This window comes from Salvia splendens, chromosome 12 (assembly GCF_004379255.2).
Source record: "Salvia splendens isolate huo1 chromosome 12, SspV2, whole genome shotgun sequence".
NCBI lineage: Eukaryota > Viridiplantae > Streptophyta > Magnoliopsida > Lamiales > Lamiaceae > Salvia > Salvia splendens.
Window position 1 is genome coordinate 20,534,275 of NC_056043.1, and position 8,637 is coordinate 20,542,911.

The following is an 8,637-nucleotide window of genomic DNA, read 5'->3' on the forward strand; positions in this document are numbered from 1 at the left end:
CGTTAAGTTATTTGGCTTCTTAAGCCTAATTAAGTATTATTCTTATTTTCTAAAGGGGCGTCTTCACACGTCGATTAAGACCAAATCAAGGAACTATTCGATAAGGAAATAGCTTTTGAGGTGGGCATTCTTTTCAAAACGTGATATTTTTTTTATGAATATGTGAATTTTTTTTCTAAACATGTTTATCATGCCATGTCTTTGCTTTTACGATTACCTATTGTTTGGCTTTGCCAATCATGTTAATCGAATTCGGGTCCCAGTAGGGCCGCAAACCCTACTCGGACTAGTATACACATATGGGGACCGTGAGCTAGCTTTCGAGTTGGCCGGTCGTGGAATGTGGCCACATTCCCGGTTCACATACGATCAGATATGGTATCTATGTTTATGTGATTCCGCAATCAATTTTATGAAATTAAAGGAAATTTAGTGACTCGGGCTTTTAAATAAAAACCCCGTGTTTATTCGACTGTGGCTGGCAAATTTAAATGAAACTTATATTTTGGCGCTATGTCCGCTGAGTATATTAAAGTACTCAGCCCTGCATGTTTTTTTTCTAACGTGCAGGTTGAGCGTGTACGAGAAGGCGAAGGTGTTGGGTAATGGTATTAATAAGTAGCAATAGGTAGCCCAAAGTAGTGTGTCTTCACACATGCTACTTTGTCTTGGTCTCTTCCGCTGCATTATAATTTTGTACTAAGAATTTATGACCCTAGTTAACGTACTCTGACTTTTTTGACCTTGTATCATTTTCGCCTTCGAAATTTATCTTTGAAACTTGAATTATCATCTATGTTTACCTTTAAGATTTGTTTAGTCAAGATATAGATGCGCTCGCTATCACTGGCGAGTTGTTGTCGTGACATCAGAACCGTACTTTTTCTCTAAATTTTCCAACTCTATTTCAATGTGGTTACAATAGAATATATTGTAAAGACTATCATCTAACAAACTTAAAATGAAAAAATTTATAAAGATAATCTATTTTTTGCTAATTCTCATAGTCGATCAAGTCTTCAATTCTTGTCTCTTGATCACTTGGCACATGTAGCTTGTCTTCCTGGAGGAAATTCACAACGCCTTAATGTTGTTAAATAAAACAACATTTCCGGTGCCACCTCTTGAAGTATGTTCCTCCAAACTTCGGTGGCTTCTCTACGGTCGATATCATTCTTGGTGCGATTGGTGCCACACTCGTTCAATGATAAGAGCTACTCCTGTTGACCTCGAAGAGTGCAACATTTGTTTTGACCCCGAAGGGCCCCACATTTGTGTAGACCCGAAGGATTCGGAAGATGAAATGCATCCCGGTACTGTTTTTGGTTTGATTGGTCGTCTCCAAAGATAAAATAGTTTCGTCTCTGAAGTAGAAGCACCGCTAATAGCAGAGCTCCGATGAACTAGACTGAGGTGAGGGTAGAGTTTCGACAGAAAACTATGCAAAGAGAGCTAGTATGCTATGGCCTATGAGTAGCTAGAGTAAGTTGGCGTGTGCAGTGTGTGGAATGCATGTGGTGGCTACTCTATTTATAGGCGCAGTTCACTGCATTGGAGACTGAAGTCAACGCAGACATTAAGTAAGTCATTAATGCTAGAGTGTAACCGGAGGGGGTTACAGACGTTACAGGTAGAGGTTGAATCTGGACGGGACATACCTAGACAAGCCTAACGCCTAGGTTCTTTCGCGTATGGACTTCTACGTGTCAGTCTACGGTTGCACATTTTTCCATGTTTTCAAGCCAAGGCTTACGGCTCGCGACCTTGGCCTCGGCCCTTGCCTCGGCGGGGCGGAGCGGGACTGGCGTGCGTGTGGACTTTACTGCCCATTCGTATGCTCTTTAACTATTACATGTAGTAATTTAGCCTCTTAAATACTTTCTCCGTCCCTCTTTAGCATATGCAATTTCTTTTGGGCATGAGATTTAAGAAAATTGTGTTAAATGGATCAAAGGAAAAGAGGATAAAATATGGAAAAGAATAAATTAGAGAGATGAACACACAATAAAGTAAGAGAGAAGTGATGTGTTACATTTTTCCAATAAGGAAATGACTTGGCTATAATGTGACAATCCAAAAAGGAATACGACAACTATGGAATGACGAATTGAGTACAAGATTAGTGAAGGCTCTAAATCAAACCAATGTGAGATTGTTAATATACATATTAATTAATCTCATAGCTCCATTATTATGACTAACTTTAACCCATTATTTCTCAACGATAAAAAATCTATTTTAGAGAAAATGAATATAGCGCGATCATATGCGCATGAACATGGATTGATTTTTATATCATTTAATTTTATAATTTAAATGTTTAATTACCTGTACGACCGATCAAAATACTCTTACCGGGTTCCATTCCAACAATACTCCTATTATTTAATTCATAGTAGTTTCCGAGAACCATTTGATCCTTTCTCCTTTAGCAATTGTTGTATGAAGATGCCTCATCTGTCTTAAGTCTTAACTGAGGATTCCATAGTTTTATCATTTTTGAGTTTCTGTAAAGTGCTTTTTCTTAATACAATAAAATAAAATTGGCTACATGTACATGTACATAAACAAAAGATCGTAGTGGATGTAGAGGGGCCGCCGTCTTGTCTTCACATAGAAATTGTCCGCCTTAGTTATCATCAACACTTTTGTAATTGTCTTTTTGAGACCAATTAATACAGTAGTGGCTGATGCCAAATTCCAAGTGAAGGAAGCAAATGGAAGAGACGAAGAAGCATAATCAGTTGGTGTTGGTTCACGGCGCGTGCCACGGGGCGTGGTGCTGGTACAAGGTGGCCACCGAGCTGAGATCGCAGGGCCACCGCTTGACATGGCAGCTGCCGGAGCTGACCCGAAGCGTGTGGAGGAGCTGAGCTCCATATCCGACTACTGCCGCCCCCTCATGGAGTTCATGGCGGCGCTTCCGCCCGAGGAGAGGGTGGTTCTTGTTGGCCACAGCTTGGGCGGCGTTGTGTTACGAGTATTCTATTATTATTATTATTATTTTGTTTAGATATTATAGGGATTTAGCATATCTTTTTTTATCCACACATATTATAGTCTTCCATAATATTCAGTCAATCTATCTATGAAATTATCGTTATTTTGGCTCAATTGAGTAGCAAACAAGAAACACCTTCTAAGGTTGCCGACGAGGCTGATCTCGCGCTCAACCGCCCCTCCGCCGTTCACGTCGCCGACCCAAACGCTTGGGCGCTCGACAATGACGGCTCTCGTTTCTTGATCAATGTGTTCGATATTTCGACGTTGAGGAAGCGTTTCCTTATCAAATTGGTGCTTTCATTGAGAGCTCATCCTCCGTCTACGTTCATCCATATCCCCCAAACAAACCACCAATATCAAAAAAATAAAATTCAGCCGCATCACCACCATCTGTACCACACCCACGCTTCAGTCCGTCGACATGTCATACGACTACGCCGGCTACCGCCATCATCAATACGACTTCCCTCAGGCCACACAGCCAGTCCGTCCCTACCAGCCGGTCCAACCTCGCCGTGTAACCTGTTGGGACCCTCCAAGCAGCCGGGTGGAAGTACTCCGTCCGCCGTCGTGGCCTGATCCAGAATCACCCTACGTCTCACACCACTTGGATCCACCCGATCCGTCGCGTCGCTTGTCGGCGATGACCCACCGCGGGGATGGTCAACCGGGGCTGTCCCTGTGCGATAATCCGGAAGGCAGCAATCCGCCGCGCGCCTTCTCGGGATCGAGCGAGATTTCCTCCACCGGGCTGGAGAAGATCATGGCCCAATTTGACAAATTGGAGTTCAGGCTGGAATCACGATGTGAAGAAATCGATCGTCGTGTGACAAAATTGCAGGCATCAAGAGCAGCATATAGACAACAGCACTATGTGGACTTCTATTCCGGATATAGGCGTCGCCGGACTTGCTGGGATCCGCCCTTCCGAACATCCGGTTGTCGTGTGGGAGAGATCCGCGCTCCTCCGCTGCCGGAACCACCGCCACAGCCGGTACCAGAACTGTTCTATGGCCCGCCGCATCATGGAACATCGGACACTCCCGCGTCAAAACACACAACGCGCCCCTCTTTCGGCCCCTGGGGCTTTATTCACGCTGATTCAGCCGTGCCGTCACGATTTCCACCTAGTGCGTATACTGGCCAGCAGCGAGAGCAGCCCCAAAACCGGAACCAGCACCTGCACCCCACATTCCCAAGCCCCCGTACCCCCACACATCCACAGCTCGTTCTCGACCAGAAGCCACCGCTGCAGCACGTGCTCGACTAACAACCACAACCAAGTCACCGCCGCGCAGCAGCGCCACCTGCCCCTACTGCTGCACCGCCCCCACCACTGCACATGGATCAGCAACGATCGCCATCCTGCTGCCATCCTACGACTCACCTCCGTCAAGCTGAGGCCTGCCTCGAATTGTCCACTACTGTGAAGCAGCCCCTGCTCCAACGCCCGCCCTCCTGCCTGCATCCATCGAGCCACCACTTCGCTACGAAGCTTGTTTCTTGTGAAGAGAAATACTTGAATTGAGGGTGATTCAAAAGTGTTGAATCAAGTTGACTTGCGGCTCAATGAGAAGAAATTAGTAGATGAAGAAGTACGAGCTATAGAGGTGGATAAAATTGATGAGGATGATGGTCTTCATGATTCAAGTAAAATTGCAGCATTTAATTTCGATGGTTGTCTCCCAAAGACATCTGTGAAGGGAGTGAATGCAGATACATGGTCCGTCGTGTCTCCTTCAATACCAGATAAGCTCCATAATCGGTATAAAGATGAGCTACATGATGCTCGTGAAGATATGGTTAATGGGATGAAAGACATGTCAATATACTCTCGTATGGGTGTGAAGAGGATGGAGGAACTTAATAACAAGCCATTTCATGTTACGATCATAAGGAAGTTCGTTGAGGATGTTTACATCGAATATGCAATAGTAGGTTATTGGAGATTGAAACAACGATCGTGTTCGTTTGATCCAGGAGGAGATAAATCGCCAAAGCTTCTTCTTTCAACTCTTCGTTGCTTTGAGGTTTCCACCTTGAGGACAAAGTGGATTTAACCTTGGGGGAGTTGATACGAGTATTCTATTATTATTATTTTGTTTAGATATTATAGGGATTTAGCATATTTTTTTTGTATCCACACATATTATAAATATGTCTGGAGTCTTCCATAATATTCAGTCAATCTATCTATGAAATTATCATTATTTTGGCAAGGGGTGTGCATTCGGGTTTTGGTTCGGTTTTTTGTCAAAACCGAACCAAAACCGAAAAACCGAATTTAGTTCAAAATCCAAACCGAACCGAACCCGAAAAACCAAAAAAACGAAATCGAAAAACCGAAAACCGAACTTAAAAAACCGAAAAAACCCGAACAAAACCGAAAAACCTGAAAAAAATAAATATAATATAAATATATATTTATATATGTGTATTTTATTTTATTTTATATATACTAATATAATATTTATTTATAATATAAAATTAATATTACTATATAATATATATTATATAGTAGAATATATTAAAAGAATATATAAATTATATATAATATAATATATTAAATTAATAGAATATATATATAATTCGGTTTTTGGTTTTTTTCTTCGCCCGAACCGAACCGAACCGAAAAACCAAATTTTTTTTATTTTTAAAACCGAACCGAACCGAAAAACTGAAACAACCGAACCGAATTTCAAAATTTCGGTTTGATTCGGTTCGGATATTCGGTTTCCGGTTTTTTTGCTCACCCCTAATTTTGGCTCAATTGAGTAGCAAACAAGAAACACCTTCTAAGGTTGCCGACGAGGTTGATCTCGCGCTCAACCGCCCCTCCACCGTTCACGTCGCCGACCCAAACGCTTGGGCGCTCGACAACGACGACTCTCGTTTCTTTATCAGTGTGTTTAAGGAAACGCTTCCTCAACGTCGAAATAGCGAACACACTGATCAAGAAACGAGAGCCGTCGTTGTCGAGCGCCCAAGCGTTTGGGTCGGCGACGTGAATGGCGGAGGGGTGGTTCTGTGCGAGATCAGCCTCGTCGGCAACCTTAGAAGGTGTTTTTTGTTTGCTACTCAATTGAGCCAAAATAACGATAATTTCATAGATAGATTGACTGAATATTATGGAAGACTCTACACATATTTATAATATGTGTGGATACAAAAAAGATATGCTAAATCCCTATAATATCTAAACAAAATAATAATAATAGAATACTCGTATCACGTTGGCATATCTCTGGCCATGGAAAAGTTCCCCCATCAAGTTTCCGTTGCTGTGTTCGTGACGGCCTTCATGCCGGGCCCCGACTTCTCCCTCTTGGCTCTCGTCGCCGAGGTCACAAATTTACTGTTTGTTTTTTTATGAGTAAATGAATTTAAATGGTAAAGGCCGCACCTCAGACCTTTGGTATTAGTCATTAATCTTTCTACTGCTTCGAATTTTGTTGAATTCTTTGCCTAACTAAAATATGGTTGATTTAACTTCTTACAGTATGAGAAGCAGTTGGATTATGTGGACACCAAGTTCCGGTTCAACAACGGGCAAGACAAGCCGCCGACGTCCATGCAGTTTGGGCTGGACTACATGGCCACCCACCTCTACAACCTCTCTCCTCCTCAGGTTAGTTACTCCATTTGTCCATGATTAGATGTCTCATATCTAATCAGCACGGATTTTAATAAATTGTTTGACTTTATAAAATAAAGTGGGTAGAAAAAGTTAGTGGAATCCTACTTTTATACATAAATTTTATAATAACATGTGAATGAAATGAGTTAATGGAATGCAGAGTCCACTTCCTAAATATAGTAAAAGTGAAATGAGACATAAAAGGAAAAACGAGACATTTAAAGGCAGACTGGGAAGATAAATAAGATAAACTCCAAGATAACTGAGTTACTACCTGGCTCTGAATAAGACATGCATATTGCAGGATCTGACCCTGGCAACCTTATTGATGAGGCCGATAGGGCTTTACGACGAGGCGGATTTGGCGAACGAAGTGGCTCTCACTAAACAAAACCATGGTTCAGTTCGTCGCGTGTTCATGGTGTGAGAGGAGGATATGGTCTTGAAGAAGGAGTTCCAGGAGTGGATGATTGAAAACAATCCTGTTGATGAGGTGAACATCATATCTGGGGCTGATCATATGCCAATGTTCTCCAAATCCCAGCATCTATATGCCCTTTTGAACCATATACCTCTCAAATACCATCACATTTCCTAGATTTAGTTCCTTATGCTGAACACTTGTTTACATAACATTGCCATTGCATTGGTTGTGATTTTTATTACTATTGTCACGTGATATCTTCTGCAATTCTATGAGTAGTTGGACCAGTCATATACTCCCTCCGTCCAACAATAAAAGCCCTATTTTGCTATTTTGGTCCGTCCCACAATAAGAGTCATATTTCACTTTTAAATGATAAGTAGACCCTATATTCCATCAAATTATTCCACTCACATTTTATTATAAAACTAATATATATAAGTGGGACATATATTCCAGTAACTTATTCAATATATTTTTATTTATATTTCTTAAAACACGTGTCATACCTAAATAGGACTCCTATTCTGAGACGAGGAATATAATTATTGTATTTTCATTATAACGTGTTTTTGGCAAAGCATATATATATATATTTTGAAAGATTAGAACTTTTTTCTTTGTTTGACATTTTTTCATTTAGGAAAGCGATTAACTATTTACACATTCAATTGAGTGCTCTTCGAGATCCCCTGGTTCAGTGTATAGGTTGAAAATGCATTTCCATTTACCTGACCCAGGACTTCGTCGAAGGCACTTACTTATCAGACCGATTAGGCGATAACAGAGAGTGTGCGTAGTGCCACTCCTTCCACTACGCACAACTCAGAATTATCCCTAAAAACCTTTACCGATGACCATTCACAAGGAAAGGAGTAGAGTTTGAGGCACTGCCCTGAATCTCCACAGCTCCGTTTTCTCGAAGGCTAACAACAGTGTATGGCCCGACCCATTTGGACTTTAGCTTCCCAGGCATCAGCTTGAGCCTGGATTGGAAAAGGAGCCCCCTCTGCCCTACTTGGAGTTCCTTGACTCGGAGGTTTTTGTCGTGCCAGAGCCTTGTCTTCTCTTTGTACCACATCGCGGACTCATATGACTCCAGTCTCAACTCTTCCAGCTCTTGAAGTTGCAATTTCCTCTCTTCCTCACAAGACTGGGTTCTCATATTAATCTCCTTGACCGCCCAGTATGCTCTGTGCTCCACTCCTACGGGCAGATGGCACATCTTGCCAAAAACCAACCTGTAGGGTGACATTCTAATAGGCGTTTTGTATGCTGTCCGGTAGGCCAACAATGCATCTCCAAGTCTCTTACTCCAGTCCTTCCTTGACGGATTCACCGTCTTCTCCAATATCGCCTTTACCTCCCTGTTGGAGATCTCGGCCTGTCCATTAGACTGAGGATGATACGGGATAGAAAGCCTATGGTGGACCATGTATTTCCTCATCAGAGCTTCTATTGTTCTGTTACGGAAGTGCGTCCCTTGGTCAGAAATAATCGCACGCGACACTCTGTATCTGTTAAAAATGCTATTTCTAAGAATCTTGGCCACCTCCTTGGCTTCACAAGATGT

At 42.1% G+C, this 8,637-nt stretch overlaps 1 pseudogene; it reads left to right on the plus strand.

The window, feature by feature from the left end:
* Positions 1-42: 42 nt before the first annotated feature.
* LOC121758414 lies at positions 43-7,343 on the plus strand (annotated as a pseudogene).
* The last annotated feature ends 1,294 nt before the right edge of the window (positions 7,344-8,637 follow it).